The sequence below is a fragment of the Hemiscyllium ocellatum genome, chromosome 47 (genome assembly GCF_020745735.1).
Source record: "Hemiscyllium ocellatum isolate sHemOce1 chromosome 47, sHemOce1.pat.X.cur, whole genome shotgun sequence".
Taxonomy (NCBI): Eukaryota; Metazoa; Chordata; class Chondrichthyes; order Orectolobiformes; family Hemiscylliidae; genus Hemiscyllium; species Hemiscyllium ocellatum.
This window is the reverse complement of record NC_083447.1, coordinates 28704906-28722117: the sequence shown is the minus strand read 5'-3', so window position 1 is coordinate 28722117 and position 17212 is coordinate 28704906.

Sequence of the window (17212 nt, the reverse complement as noted above, 5' to 3'; positions counted from 1 at the left end):
ATCTCGCTGAATCTACCACTCACCTCACGACGTTGCTCAGTTTTTTACACAGAAACAGTTTGACTGCAGCTTAGAATCAAGAAGGAGAAGCAAACACTGGTGGGGGATGTGCATGGAAGTCAATGCTGTAGGGAACGTTTTGCCTATGTGATAAATAGGAAATAATATACACAAGCATTTGCAGGATTTGGTTGCATCTGAAGGAAGAAATTCGAAAATTGTGTCTCCCGAAGAGCACAGCCAGTCAGGCAGAATCCGAGGAGCAGGAAAGATTATATTTCAGGTATAAATCCTTCATCGGGAATTCACTTTAGAATTCAATGCATTTGCAGTTGTCACTTTCTCACAATCCTTTGTCAGAAGAGAACAAAGTCAATGTTTCAAATCTGGGGAGTCTTCAACTGAAAAGTATTGTTTACCGATCTCCAGTGTATACAGCTCTTTGTTTTATTTTAGATCAGCAATTATGTTGCATGCTGCAGTATTAATGGAACACTTGATCTGGAAAGGAGGGGAAGGAATGAGGGCAGATATGCAAGAAATGTGTCAGTCACAGCTTAAGGCCCTGTCCATTGGAATGTGAAGCCTGGGGAGAAGGTAAAGGAGGGCTTGGCAGAGACTCCACGCTGGAATTCGACATCATCTGAACAGATGTAACAGATCCAGATACAGTGGGAGAAATCAGTCACTCACTCCGATGGTCGTTAGGTGGCAAAGGGCCAAAACTACTGCCTCAGACCACCAATGACCTGGGTTCAATTCCACCTTTTGGTGATTCTTTGTGCGGTGTTTGCAATTTTTCCCAGTGTTTGTGTGGGTTTCCTTCGGGTGCTTGGTTTTCCTCCCACAGTCTAAAAATGCACAGGATAGGTTCAGTAGCCTCACTAAACTGCAGGTTAGGTGGATTGTCTAAGGGAAATGTAGAGTTACTGAAGTAAAGTATGTGTGTGTTGGTCAGCATGTTATCTGGAGGGTCAGTGTGAACTCGATGGGCCAAATGGCCTGTTTCCACACTGCAAGGTTTCTATAGTTTCTATTTAGCTGTCTGCGTTTGGAAACACTTCCCAGGATCCTGCCTACAAGTGCTGATCCAATTTGGCTCATAAAAATGTTACACCATCCGTTTGTCTGACATTAATTCCATCAGCCACTCCTCGGCACTTTGGCACATCTTATCAGGGTTCCGTTTTACTCTGAGTTAATTTCTTTACTATACACTACTTCACCAATTTTGGTATTACCTGTACACTCACTAACCATTCCTAGTCATATTCACATCCAAATCATTTACATAAATGACAAAACTCATGAGATCCTTGTGGCAGACTGCTGGTCACAGGCCTCCAGTCCAAATAAAATATGCTGCACCAGCATTACCTTCATCTCTTACCTTTGAGCGGATTACCTACAACTCTCCCTGTATTCCATGCGATCGAACCATGCTTAACAGTTTACCACGTGGAAGCTTTTTGAATGCCTTATTAAAGTCCATATTCTATTCCACAGTTCTATTTTTGTGACTTCATCAATCTAATTCGTCACTTCTTTAATAAACAAAATCAAATTTGTGAGACTAGATTTCCAACATGCAAAGTCATGTTGACTACCACTAATCAGAATTTACTTTTCCAAACACAAGTAAATTCTGTCCCTCAGAATTCCCTCCAACAACTTACCCAGCAATGACATCAGGACCAGCGGTCTATAGTTTCCTCATTTTTCCTTGCCAACTGTTCTTAAACAATGGCAAAACCTTACCTGTGGCTGTCCATGATAAAAGTCTCTCAGCCAGATATCAAACAATGGCTTCCCTAGCTTCACATAAGATTCTGGGGTACACCTGATCAGGTCATAGAACACAAAACAGTGCAGCACAGTACAGGCCCTTGAGCTGTTGATGTTGTGCCGGCAGTTTCTCCAACTCTAAGATCAGACTAACCTATGTGCCCTTCATTGTACTAACTTCCAAGTGTCTATCCAAGAGTCAGATAAAGGGTCAGAGGGCGTTATGCACCTTAATGCCTTTTAAGATGGCCAGCTCCTCATCTTCAGTAATATGGACACTTTTCAAGATATCAACATTTATTTCCTCAAGTTCTCTACCTTCCATATCCTACTCCAAAGTAAATACTGATCGAAAATAGTTATGTAAAATCTCACCAATCTCCTGTAGATCCACACATAGGTCACTTTGCTGATCTTTAAAGGGCCCTGTCTTCACCCTCGTTACTCTTTTGACCTCAATGCACTGGTGGAATCGCTTTGGATTGTCCCTTACATTATTTTCAAACGATATCTTATGCCCCAGTTTACCCTCCTGCTTTCCCTCTTTAGTATTAGCATACAGCCCTGGTACTCCTCGATGGATTCATTCGATCCCTCCTGTCTATACCTATCATATGCTTCCGTCTTTTTCTTGTACAGAACCTCAATTCCACTCGCCATCCAGCATTCCCGACACCTACCAGCCTTGCATTGCTCATGAACTGGAACATACTCTCTCTAGACTCTGTAATCTCATTTGTGAAGGCCTCCACCTTTCCTGCCACGAGCTTCTCCCAAGCAGCTTTTGAAATTGCCTATATAAAGCGGTCAAAGTTGGCCTGATTCAATTTGGAACTTTACCATTTATGTCAGGACTGTTCTTCTCCATAACAATTTTAAAACTGGTAGTTACTGAATAACAGGCTCAAGAAGCAGAATGGCCTCCTCCTGTCCCTCTGTCACAGACTCAATATTCTGAATGACCTCCTCCTGTCCCTCGGCAACAGACTTGAGAAGATGAATGGCCTCCTTCTGTCTCTCTATAACAGGCTCAGTGGGCTGAATGGCCACCTCCTGTCCCTCTGTAACAGGCTCAATAGCCTGAATGGCCTCCTCCTGTCCATTTGCAATATACCCGAGAGGCTGAATGGTCTACTCCTATCCCTCTGCAACAGACCTGAGAGGCTTTATGGCCTCCCACTGTCCTTCTGTAACAGGGTCGAGTGGCTGAATGTTCTCCTCCTGTCCCTCTGTGACAGACACATGGGCACAGAATTAACTTCTCCTGTTCGTGAGCAGTAGTCTCAATGCTCTGAATGATGTCACAAGGAGTAGCACTGCACAACGCCAATGGGCAATACATAGTGGACACTGGTTTATTGTCTATGGAAGTGTCCCCACTGGTCACCTTATGCAGCTAGTTTTTTTTAAATCTCTATCTCCTTTTATTAACAGTATTTAATGTAAACAGTTCCACATACAACGAAGAAAGAATAAGAAGATTGAAAGATTTATCGACCATCCCTAAGCAACGCCCATCTATTCCACGCAGACTGAGTAAATGTTCCCTTTTATGGGATAGGAAAAGTTATGTAAGGAAGGAGTTAACTGAGCCTTTTTGCTGAGTGTGCGTAATGCCAGTCTCTATGGATTGTCATTATCCCAGTGGAGGAGTTCCATCTTTTAATGATAAATGGGTTCCGTTGATTGTACTATTCCACACTATGAGAGGGAGCATCACCAACATCATTAATAGGGATCGGCAGCTCAAGAGAGGCAGTGGGGAGAGATCAGAATGAGAGCACAAGTGTCTGAAATGTTCCAACAATGAATCAGAATCTGAGGACATCAGACTGGAATGTTCAAACAACTTTTCACAATCTGAGAATATTAGGCTGGAATGATTCAAGAATGGACAGGAGTATATATTGGCACATTTGGTATCTCTCTACATATTATGATCAATTGCTTTTATCGTGGCGGATCGAAGAGGCACTTTACATTATTAAATATTTTTATTATCCAATCCTGGCTTTCGTTGGTGTCCCTGGTAAGTCTCAATGTTCAGTCATTAATTTTATAAATCATGATTGACTGTAATACTGTCCTTTAATAGATTCTACTATCATTCTCGCTGTTATTGTTCCTGCTGAGTCTCTAAATCGAGATGTTCACTTTACAAACCATAACTAACTGCAGCAATGAACTTGTTAATTCACTCTCTCCCACCTTGCTTCTGGCAGTGTTACTCATGGGTCTTTATGTTGACCTGTCCAGTTTCAACTGGGAATCGTGATCCATTGTATCACTGCCCTTGCTGCTTTAATATTGAAAGCATTGACGTCACTATGTTCTGTTCTGGTTACAGACTGCATTTCGTTCCTCTGACTACATCCCATCCCTGGTCAATTCTGAGGCTGACATACACTGGCATAGTCTACACAGCTCCCCATGCTGAGCAGACAGTCCAGCTCACTGAGAAATACACTGGCACGGTCTGCACAGCTCCCCATGCTGGGCAGAAAGTCCACCTTACTGAGCAATACACTGGCACGGTCTGCACAGCTCCCCATGCTGGGCAGATAGTCCACCTTACTGAGCAATACACTGGAACGGTCTGCACAGCTCACTATGCTGGACAGATAGTTCAGCTTACTGAGCAATAGCTGAAAATGTGTTGCTGGAAAAGCGCAGCAGGTCAGGCAGCATCCAAAGAGCAGGAGAATAGACATATCGGGCATGTGGCCTTCTTCAGGAAGAAGGGCTCATGCCCGAAACGTCGACTCTCCTGCTCCTTGGATGCTACCTGACCTGCTGCGCTTTTCCAGCAACACATTTTCAACTCTAGTCTCCAGCAGCTGCAGTCCTCACTTTCTCCTTACTAAGCATTACACTGGTACAGTCTGCACAGCTCGCCACGCTGGGCATGTAGTTCATTTTACTAACCAATACATTGGCATAGTCAGCAGACCTTCCCAGTTAGTCCCACTGCCCTGTCTTTTTCTCCATATTTCACCAACATGGCCTATTTCTATCTTTATTATCTGCTTCTTTCTTTAATGTGAATGTTTTGTCCCTCTGGACTTGCCCTGGCTTTGGGTTTTGGCTGCCTACTGTATCGAGTGCTGACATTCTGAAACTCAGAAACAATGAAATGGTGTGTGTGGATTGTTGTTCACTTCCCCGTGTGTCCCATGTTCTATGTTATTTCTGCAATCCTGCAGTGCTCTTGCACTACTCCCACACACATGGAAAAAAAGGTTGACAATTTAATGATCAATGTTGGACAGGAGGGATTCAGCAGTTTGACTCACGTCTTTGAAATTTAGGCTGTGCCTATCCACTGAATGTCTGTGTTTGTCCCTCTCAGCTGATCGTGTGGTCAGCAACAAGAGGAAGCCCTCGAGTATTTTTGTGAAGGGACAGGCATCGAACTTGCGTCGGAGGCTGAGAGGTGACCGTATAGAGGTTTGCAAAATTATGACTGGCATGGATAGAGTAAATAGACAAAGTATTTTCCCTGGGGTCGGGGAGTCCAGCAATAGAGGGCATAGGTTTAGGGTGAAAGGGGAAAGAGACCTAAGGGACAACTTTTTCACATAGTGTAGTACGTGTATGGAATGAGCTGCCGGAGGAAGTGATGGAGGCTGGTACAATTGCAACATTTAAGAGGCATTTGGATCGGTATATGAATAGGAAGGGTTTGGAGAGATATGGGCGGGGTGCTGGCAGGTAGTACTAGGTTGAGTTGGGATATCGGGTCGGCAAGGACGGGTTGGACCAAAACGTCTGTTTCCATGTTGTACATCTGTGTGACTCTATGACTCTATGAAAATCTTCTGACTGACTCCTGTTGATCAAAATTTAGTGGAGGTGTTGGGGATGGTTTGCTGGAGGGTGTGCAGTGAGCTGCCACAGACATTCAGGGAGACCTGAGGATTTTGTGACCCAACTGAGGATGGAGCATCGGGACTGTAGTTACAGTCTCTTGGTCTGTAACATGAACAACAAATGGAACAGAGGCTGCAGAGTGTGGAAGCTCTGAAACCAGGGCGTGAGTCTGTGTGGGGAAAGGGATCTGCCATATCTATCTGTGTCTTAACGAGGTCACACACACCTGACACCCTTGCATGTACATGTGCACACACACGCACACGCTGTTTCTCTTGCACACACACATACACCCTCTCTCTCACTCTTCCACTACTGCCGTGCACACACACACTCCACATTTCTCACATGCATACACACAAATCTGTGGGGTGAATTTGAATTTCCAGATTTGTATTTGCAAATGCATTCTATTTTGTTTTTTTTTAAAAAAAACATGCACTTAGTAGGCAGTCAGCCAATGTGCATTTTATAAAATCCTGCCTTGGAATTAAAACCCGTCTGATTCTAAACAGACTCCAAACAAGACCTTCCCTGGTTTTGTTCCGGAAAGGTCACATCTTCGCAAACATAATAGATTTCTTTATGGAAGTGAAAATTGACAGTGAGGAAAGGGCTGTAGATGTCAGATACTGGACTTCGGTAAGGTTTTTGACAAGGTAAGCTGATGAAGAAGGTGAAGTTGCAAGGGGTCCAGGGTCTACTAGCTAAATGGATGGAGAACAGGCTGAGCAGCATCAGACAGAGGATAGCTGTGGAAGGAATTTTCTCAAAATGAAAAACTGTTCTATGTGCTGTTTCACAGGGTTCAATGCTGGGACCATCATTGTTTATGATACGCATAAATGAACTGAAGGAAGGTAAAGGTGATCTGATTAATAAGTTTGCAGATTGCACTAAGATTGGTGGAGTAGCAGAAAGTGAAGGGGACTGTCAGAGAATGCAGCAGAAAATAGATAGATTGGAGAGTTGTGCAGAGAAATGGCAAATGAAGTTCAATCTGGACAAATGTGAGATGATGCATTTCGGAAGATGCAATTCAAGAGTGAACTATAGCGTAAATGGAAAAAGCCCTGGGCAAAATTGATGTGCAGAGAGATTTGGGTGTTCAGGTCCATTGTTCCTTAGAGGGGCAGGTCGATAGAGTGGTCACGAAGGCAAACAGCATTCTTTACTTCACGCATTCCACCATTTTAAGAAGGGAAGAAAAGGGATAGTGGCGAAATACAGACCAATTAACTTGTCATTGACAGAAGGGAATCTGTTGGAATTTATTGTGTACAAGAGATAACAGGTCATGTTCCAATTGTGTACGGTTTTGGTTCGACAACATTTGGAATAGTTCATACAGTTCTGATCGCCACATTACCAAAAAGTTGTGGATGCTTTGGAAAGGGTACAGAGGAGTTTCACCAGGATGTTGCCTGGTATTGGAGGGAACTGGCCATGAAGAGAGGTTTGGTAGATTAGGATTATTTTCATAAGACTGACGGAAGATCGGGGACCTGATTGAGTTCTATAAAATCATGAGAGGTATAGACAGGGTGGATAGCAAGACACTTATTCCCAAAGTGGGGTACTCAATTTCTAGTGGTCAGGAATTCAAGATGAGAGGGGAAAGGTTAATGGGAGATATGTTAAGAAAGTTCTTTACACATAGACTGGTAGATGGCTGAAAAGTAATGCCAGCAGAAGAGGTAGACGTGGTCACGCTAGCGGCATTTAATATGTATGTAGACAGATACATTAACGGGTAGGGAGCAGAGGGATACAGATCCTTCGAAAATAGGTGATAAGTTTAGGTTGGTACAGGCTTGGCGGGCCCGGAGGGTCTGTTCCTGTGCTGCATTTTTTTGTTCTTGGTAAATACTGGCGAAAAATGTCTGTTCATATTCGAAAGTAAAATGAAAACAGGCCAAATATGGCACAGTGAATGTATGGACAGGATAATTTTTTGTAGTGGACAGAAAATTGACAGGGAGACGAAACTGTTACATTATGTCTGTCTTCACGGACGAAGATCCAGACAATATCCCAGAAATACCATAGAATTTTTGTAATTAAACACTAAAATCATTCATACTATTGACGTGGTAGTATACGACAACATATCTGGATTGAGGATTGGTAAGTCTGACAGACCAGATGTACTTCATACTGCAATTTCCGTGAAAGCAGCAATACACAGATGGTTTGTATTGTAGATACTGTATTTATTCGTGTTCAATTTGAAAGGATATCAATGCATTCCAATGATTTAAGAAAGGAAGCCGGAGAGTGGAAAACTACAGACCAGTTTACTTGTCATCTACAGGAAGTCATCTTTTGTAATCTATCATAACGAATGTAATATTGGACACTGTGAAAGTAATAACAAACTTCAAGAGAATTATTCTGCATTTATGAAAGGGAAGTTACAAGTTACAAATGTTTTGTTTGAAGATATATCTTGTAGACCTAAACATAGAGAAGCAATGGATGCCATATAGTCAGATATTCAGGAGGATTTTTAATCAGCACACACAAAAGATATGTTAGCAGAAAACATTAAAGCAAAGTGTATTGGGAGGAACATATACAAACAGGGAAGATAAAAGTTAAGTTTGCCTTCATTTAAAGGGAATCCGAATACAGATGATGAAGTGTCAACTAGATTCAAAGCATTAACTTGCTCTCTCTTTACGGATGCTGTCTGACTTACTGTGATGTCTAGCATGTGTTAGTTTCAGTACAGATTCCAGCTTCTGCAGTACTTTATTCCGACCAGCAATAAAAATATTCTGCACTAGTTACACAGAGTGCTGGTGAGACTGCACCTGGAGCATTTTATACAATTTTGCTGTCTGGATCTAAATAAAATATACTGATACCACATACTGAATGGACATTCTCCAGATTCATGCCTCAGATAGCAAGGTTTTCTCCTAACGAAACTTGGCCTGAGATCAAGGCGGGAATCTGTTTGTGAATCTGGTGAGCATTGATAGATTGATATATGAGAGCTTCATGTCTGTTTTACTTGGGAGAAGGAGGATGCAGGGACAGAATTCCAGAAGATGGACTGAGAGGCTCTTGAGCAGATTGATGCAAGATGTGTACAGGGCTTGCTTGATAGTTTTGGCTGGTAAAAAAATTGGACACGTCCCTCGATCCAGCTCAGTTACACCTCAGGCTGCTGTTGGAAACAAGGGATGAAAGGCACTGATGCAAATGTGTAAATGCAATCTGGTCACAGGTAAGTGCTGAGGACTGGAAAACTCCATTTATGGGAAGGTTTGTAGAGATTAACCAAGGAACTACATACCAGTGAGTAGCAGATCAGTGTGCGAGAAACTATTGTGGAAAATAGGTGGCTGTTGAAGACTGTTTGTGTGTCAGTGCTATGTCCCTTATTATTTGTGGTATTCAAAATTGATATAGATGTGAATGTGAAGGGGCATGGAGAGAGTGTAATAATTAGGTTTGTGTCTGACACATAGATTACTCGGGTGATTGGCAGTGAGGGGGAACGTCTAACGTTACTGGAAGATGCAGATGGAACGGTCAGATGGGCAGATCAATGGCAGATGGAATGTAATCCTGATAAATATGAGGAAGAAGAAACCAGACAGAGGAGGACCCAATAAATGGCAGCGGACTCGGAATTTCAGAGGATGCTTCTCCACACATCCTTGAATGTGACGGGAATGGGTAATAGATTAGTTAAGAAGTAATTGGAGACAATAGGCATAGCCTTTACTAATCGAGGCATAGATTACAAGAGCTATACAGCAATTGGGTTAGGCTAAGATGGAATACTGTGTGCAGTTCAGGGCTCTACATTACAGGAAAGATGTGATTGCACTGAAAGTGGCACAGAAGAGAGTCACCACGATGTTCCCTGCAATGGAGCATATCAGCTTTAGAGAGTGGCTGGATAAGCTCGGGTTGTTTACTTTGGAGCAGAGAATACTGAGAGGGAACATGATTCCGTAGGGTAAGATTATGAAGGGCATGGACAGGATGGAGAGACAGCAGTGGTTGCTTGAAGTCAGAGGGTCAAGAACAAAGGAGGACACTTTTAAAGTGAAGGGTTTGAGGTTTAGGGAGGATTTCAGGATAGTTTTTCACCCAGTGGATGTTGGTGTCTGGAATACACTTTTTTGAGGGAAGTTATTGTGGGTCATCTCACAGCCGTGAAAAGGTACCTGTACAAGCACTTGAAGTGTCATAACACTCGCGCCTACCGCCCTGATGTTTGAAAGTGGGACTAATGTAGATTGTACTGTATTTCTGACTGTACAGAGTATGCTTCTGTGATTGTATGACTGTTAAAGGTCAATCACTGAGCAGCTTAAGACAGGAAATGATCGGTTTATGAAGCGTACATTAAATGGAGTGAAATGTAAAAGCTTCTCAACATAGAGTATAAAAAGGTGAAATGTGAGAGAAAATCATTGTAGCTGAAACCAGAGAACGGAGAACAGGAAAATGTCAACACTATGAAGCAAACACTTCTGTTCTGCCTTCACAAAAGAAAACATTTGAAAAAGTAAATTTCAAGCACATCTCAATCTACTGAGAAAAAGTAAATAGAATCAAATCTGTACATAAACAGTTTTAGATAAATTACATTGACTGAAATCTGATAAATCCCCATGACCTGTTAATCTTCTCGTTGATTACTAATGGAGGTGGCCAAGGTAATAATGAATACTCTGTTTATCCTCTTCCAAATGCTTGATGATTCTGGAACTGAATTCACAGATTTGACAGCAGCAAATGTAATCCCAGTATTGCTAAATGAGGCAGGGAATCACAGTCTGCTTAGCACCAAAAAAAATCAGGACAATACAAAAGTCTATTAGAAAGGACGAATTACAAGGGAACTTTGAAAATTACATTAGTGGAAAAGTAATGAACATAGGAAAAGTCATTGACGATTTATTAAAGGCCAATCATATTTGAGAAACTGATTGAGAAATAAATTACGGTGCAGCAATGGATGCAGTGAATTTGGATTATCAGAAACACTTTTGATGAAGTCCCAAGTCTAGTTTTGTAACAATGCTACTCCTTTAACAAGTTTATTCTGTCCTTGTTTTATTTTTCATGGACGTCTTAAAAGCAACGAATCCAAAAAGTCTGGGTTTGACTACTTGGCAATGTTTTCAAGTATAACATAATCGCATGCATAGTGAGGAGCAAGGTCTCACAGGTCTCGTGATGTACAATGAGACAAGAATAATTATTCACATCATAGTGAAGGAGAGATCACAGTATGGTTGAATTTCGAATACAGATGGAGAGTGTGAAGATAAAATCCAATACCAGGGTACCGTGCTTCAGCAAGGGAGACTACAATACAATGAAGGAGGCGTAGGCGAAAGTCGCCTCGAAACAAATACTTCATGATGGGAGAGTCGACTAGCAGTGGATAATTTTCAAAGAAGATTTTTAATTTCCGTGGCAAAAGTATATTCCAGGGACAAGGAAAGACTCTAAGAAAATGGGTAATCTGTCAATTGTGTCTAAGAAAATAAGGGACGCTATCAAATTGAAAGAGAAGGAATGCGAAGTGGCCAAGAACAGCAGAAACCTAGAAGCTTGGGGAAAACTATAAAGGTCAACAGAAAGCCACAAAATGAATTATAAAGAAAAATATGATAGAACACTAGAGAAAACAAAACAAAAAAACAAGTACAGTATATAACGATAGATAGATGATAGTATATACCATAAATATATTAAAAAAAAATGACTTGAGTAAATGTTGGTGCTTCAGAGGATGGGAAGAGTCATTTAGTTATAGGATATGACGAAATGACCGAGGCATTGAACAGGTGTTTGGTATCTATCATCATAGTGAATGACACTAATAGCATGCTAGTAATTGCCGAAGAGGCGGAGGTCGGTGAGGACCTTGGAAACAATCATTATTATGGAAGAGATAGCATTGGGCAAGCTAACGGAGCTGAGGGTAGGCAAGTCTCCTGGCCATGATGGAATGCATCCCATGGTTCTAGAAAAGATCGTGGGAGAAATAGTAAATGCAATTGTGGTAGTTTGACAAAATTTGCTGAACTCCATGGCATTCCCAGCAGATTGGAAAAGAGCACATGTGACACCACTGTTTAAAAAGGGAGGTAAACAAAATATGGGAAATTATAGACCAGTTATCTTTTCCTGTGTAGTTGGGAAACTGCTTGAGTGTATTATCAAGGAAGAAATAGCAAGGCATTTCAATAGAAATCGTCCCATTGTGCAGACGCAGCATGGGTTCATGAAGGACAGGTCATGTTTAACAAGTCTTTTGGAAATCTATGGAGTTAATATGGAGCAAAGTGGACAACGAGGCCCCAGTGTCTATGGTGTACCTAGATTTTCAAAAGGTCTTCAACAAGTTGCCGCACAACAAGCTACTGCACAAGAAAATGGTGCATGACGTTACGGGCAAAGTATCAGTATAGATAGAGGATTGCTTCACTAACAGGAAGCAAATTGTGAGTGCAAGTGAGTGATATTCTGGCTGGCAATCAATATTTGTTGGTGTGCCTCAGGGATCAGTGTTGGGGCCACAATTATTCACAATTTATATAGATGATTTGGAGTTGGAGAGAACGTATAATGTGTCAAGGTTTGCAGATGACACGAAGGTGCGTTTAATAGCAAAGCATGCAGAGGACTGTGGGACTTGGTGGATGAACATAGATACTTTGAGGGAGTGAGTAAAGGTCTGGCAGATGGAAATAAATATTGATAAATGTGATGCGATCCATTTTGTTGGGAGTGCCAGTAAAAAAGATTATTACTTGAATGGTAAAACGTTGCAGCCTGCTGATGTGCAGAGGGACCTGCGTGTCCATGTGCATGAATCACAGAAGGTTGATCTGCAGGTACAGCAGTTACTGAGGAAAGCAAATGTAATGTTGCCCTTCATTGCTAAACGGATCGAGGTTATCAGCAGGGAGGTTATGTTGCAGCTGTCCAGGGTGCTGCTCACGCCACACCTGGAGTACTGCATGCAGTTTTGTTCTCCTTACTTCAGGAAGGGTATACTGGCACTGGAGGGAGTGCAGAGGTGGTTTATTCGGGTGATTCTAGAGGTGAGGGGGTTGGCTTATGAGGTGTGACTTAGCGTATTGGAACTATATTTATTGGAATTTAGAAGAATGAGAGGATGACCTCATACAAACATATAAAATTATGCAGTCAGTATATGAGATAGAAGTAGACAGTATGCTTCCACTGGCAGGTGAAGCTAGGACAAGAGGGAATGACCTCAACATTAGAGGGAGTAGATTTAGGATTGAATTGAGAAGGGACCTCTTCACCCAGAGGTTTGTAATCTCTGGAATTCCCTGCCCAGTTAGGTAGTTCATACTAATTCAGTAAATGTATTTAAAACTGAGGTAGATACTGTTTGAATAATAAAGTAAATAATGGATACGGTAACAGCGCGGGAAGGTAGATCAGAGTCTACGAGTAGATCAGTCTTGATCTTATTGAATGGCAGAGGACCAGACCGCCTCCTCCTGCTCCTAGTTCTTCTGTTCTTAAGAAAGTGGAGTGGCCAGTTATCCTAATTCAGCTCCCCTGCTTTGGTTTGTTTGATATGATTTTCGCAGTCTGGCTGTTTACTTAAAGCAGGCAGCCAGTTGTAAAGCTCCCGGACCCAGAGAAGCAGGTCAATGTCGTTCGTCACTCTCTCTGACAACTCTCCTGTAAGAAACTGGGTTTGTTTATTTTTTTTCCTTTCGGCTTTGCCATGGGATGTTATATCAAGTACTTGAAACACCTTCATTAAGTTGGGATAATCTGTTGGGTTTTCAGTTGGGTTAAGTTATTCTGTATTGTATCCTCTTGTGTTTGTGTCTCACTCAGTAATCTTGCAAAGACATTCTGTTTTGTTTAAAACTAAGCGATTTGACCAGCTGCGTCACTCCTGGAATATCCGCCTTACACTTGCTGAAGTCAGCGAGCAAACGTTGGGTCTGTGCTATTTCCTTGAAATGATTTGAGAGGGTCTGTCCTGGCCCACAACAGTGTGTAACAGCGAGATCTAATATACTGGCATGGGTTGAGAATAGGAGAGCTGACAGGAAAAAGTGAATCAGCATAAACCATTCTAGATATTTTGCAGTAGAAAGCAATGACTAGCGGGATAATCCAGGAATTCCTGTTTGGGCCCCATCTATTCAGAAAACAGATCAAACATTTGTTCATGTGTATTAAATGTAATCTTTCCAAATCTGCGGATGGTACCTGTCTGAGATTGTGAGTGGGTGAGGAGGATATCAAAAAAGTTTCAAGGTGATTGAGACAGGTGGCCGAAATAATAAAATACATGGCAGATGAAGAACAATGTGGATAGACGTAACATGGAGCAATTTGGTAGGAAAAAATAGACGAACATTTCAAAAGGAAAAAACGTTGCTGCATGAAGATACTTATGTGCATACATTTGTTGACTTCTTCAGCACCAAGCTCCAAGGCCCATGCAGGGCAGTGAGTTCTGAAGCCAGAAATCAATACTGGGATTGATATTGAAACGCTGACCAGTATACATAGACACACCAATTGGGGAGCTGTATCATTGAAAAGGATCTCGATCTCCTTGTACACCAGTCACCGAAAGCAATACTGCTGCAACAGAAAGCAGGTAGAAAGATAAATGGTGTGTTGACCTTCATTTCCGGGGGATTTAAGCTCAGGTGTGTCTTACGACAGCTACACAGGGCCTTGGTGAGCTCCCATCTCGAACATTGTGCAATATGTGTGCAGTATTGGTCTCCTTATCTGACAAAGCACAAACCTGACACTGAGGGAGTGCAGTCAGTATCACCAGACTGATCTCTGGAATGACAGGCTTCCTGTGGGAGCAGAGCTTGAGGCGACTGGGCCTGTATTCCACGGAGTTTAAGAAAATGGGTGGAGATCGCAGTGAAATATATATAACTCTGACAGGGTGAAACAGATTGTCAGCAGGGATGGTAATTCCACTGGATGGGACGTCTAAAACAAAGGTCACAGTATTAGGTGCAGGCAAGCCACTCTGCATTCAGATGAGAATAAATGTCTCCACTCGCAGTCTGGTGAACCTGGGGAATTCTGTCCCACGTAAGACTGTGGAAACTAAGGCACTGAATATAGATAAGGATTTCGAGACACTAAAGGGGTGAAGTTGCAGCAGTAGTTTGGTGTGGAGATACAGGAGCAGCCATTGTTATATTGAATGGGAGAACAAAATTGACGGACCAAAGTTCCTACTTCATATTTTTCTGATATATGATCACTTCAAAGGATATACTATATATAGTGTTAGGGAAAAGTGAATTGAAGAGTTGTTTAGTCAAAACCTAGATTGGGGAAGGCTCAATGTGTTGAAAGCTGAAAATGTGTTGCTGATTAAAGCACAGCAGGTTAGGCAGCATCTCAGGAATAGGAAATTCGACGTTTCCAGCATAAGCCCTTCATCGGGAAGGGCCTGATGAAAGGCTTATGCTCGAAACGTCGAATTTCCTATTCCTGAGATTCTGCCTAACCTGCTGTGCTTTAACCAGCAATGCATTTTCAGCTGTGATCTCCAGCATCTGCAGACCTCATTTTTTACTCAATGTGTTGAAAGGCCCACTCATTTCACGATGTTTCTGTGCAGTCTGTGGGAAAGCTCTGTTAATGTTGTCATAACCTCTCAGATGTAAGGAAGGAGGTCTCTGCAGTGTCGACAGGACTGTGCTTCCTATTCCATTTTCCGATTCAGAGGCTGGTGCCTGGTGTTATGTCATTTTTATCCATTAAGACCTCGGAGAAGTTTGATATAACGGCCTTGCATGGCCGCTTCAGAGACCATTGGAGAGTTTAGCACATGTTTGTGTGTCTGGAGTCACTTTTTGGCTCGACCAGGAAAGCACGGGAGATTCACTTCCTGAATGTACACTGGGGAATGAAATTTACGTTAACAATTGACATGCGCTTCAAGGTCAATATTACTGGTACCAGATTTAGATCTCGATATTTTATTAATTGCTTCTAACTTCCACCAGCTGCCAGAGCATTATTCTGGTCTGGATTAGTAATCCAGTGATATTTTCACAGCAACACCATCTCCACATGGGGGCCGATCGGACACAGCACTGTGCACGTTATTTCTGTGCTGGTCGACAGTTCCGTCAAAGGAATTCCGACCAATTTGATTATCGTGATGGGACTGAGGGGGTGGTAATTGGTAAGATTGAAATTATTCTCCTCTTAGGGTTGGGACACTTTTGTCTAATTTTCCGCGTTGCCAGAGAAATGTCAGAGTTGGAGCTGGAATGAAACAGCTTCCACAGAGACACGGCTTGTTGTGCAGCACAAGTCTTTCGTTCTATTGCAGGAATGGTGTCAGGGCCCATTGCCTTTGTCGTATCTACTGTGTTCAGCTGTTTTTTCATGTCACGTGCAGCGAATCGAATTGTTTGAAGTCTGGCATCTGTGCTTCTGTGGGGATCATCCAAGTAGCACTTCATGCTGAGGATGGTGTATACACTGCATCATTGTCTTTTACACTGATGTGCACAAAGTTTCCATTTTTTCACGGAATGTTAAAGCGATAGCCAAGTGATGTTTCTGCTGATGTGCTCCCTCCCACATTCCAAAAATGTGCAGGTTATTGGCCTTGCTAGCCCCAGTAATGTTCTGGTGACCTGAGTTCGAATCCTGTTACAGTACATGATGGAATTCAAATCCAATAAATGTTTGGGATTAAGAGTTTAATGATGATCATGAATCAATTGCTGATTGTGGGAGAAATAATTTGATTCACTGAAGTCCTTTAGGGAAGGAAGCTGCCATCCATATCTGCTCAGGCCCACATGTAACTCCAGACACACAGCAATATCATTGAATCTAAACAGTCCTCTGTGCAATAAATACTGACTCAGTCAGCGACGCCCTAATCCCAATGAATATTGTTTTCAAATAATATTCGTGGAGTGATTTTATCTTGTCAATTGTTCCATGGTTCAACTCCATTTCTGACTGGATTTGACAGGACTGCAGAGCTTCGATCTGATCTGTTTGCTTTGTAATCGTGTTGGCCTCTCTATCAGATATTAGTCCTGCTGTTTGGAATGTAAGTACAGTAGTCAATGTGATAGCAGTAAATGGATTGTCATCAGTTTTAGGTACACATGGTTCTGATCCTGGTATAGCATCATTGAATCACCGATCCGATAATGGGAATAATAGACTGAAAGGTTAGACTGGGCAAACGTTACAGGTTGTAAGTGAATACAATTTTCCTTCTGTCCAGCTGTGATCTATCGTACGACATGAATTTCCAGGTTTGAGCTGCAATATCTGCAATGCAATTCAGCTGTCTGTCCCCCAGTTCACACCGAGACCCATTCACCCATCACCCCGTGACCTCTTCTGGTTAATGATGTGGTAACACTTCCATTTTAATATTCTAATTCCTCTGAGTGTCTGTCCATGGTGTGATACCTCTTACTTGTCATGTTTCTGGAAACCCCTAAATATTTTCCGTGAGGCAGTACTGTGGCTCAGTGGTTAACAATGCTGCCTCACAGCGCTG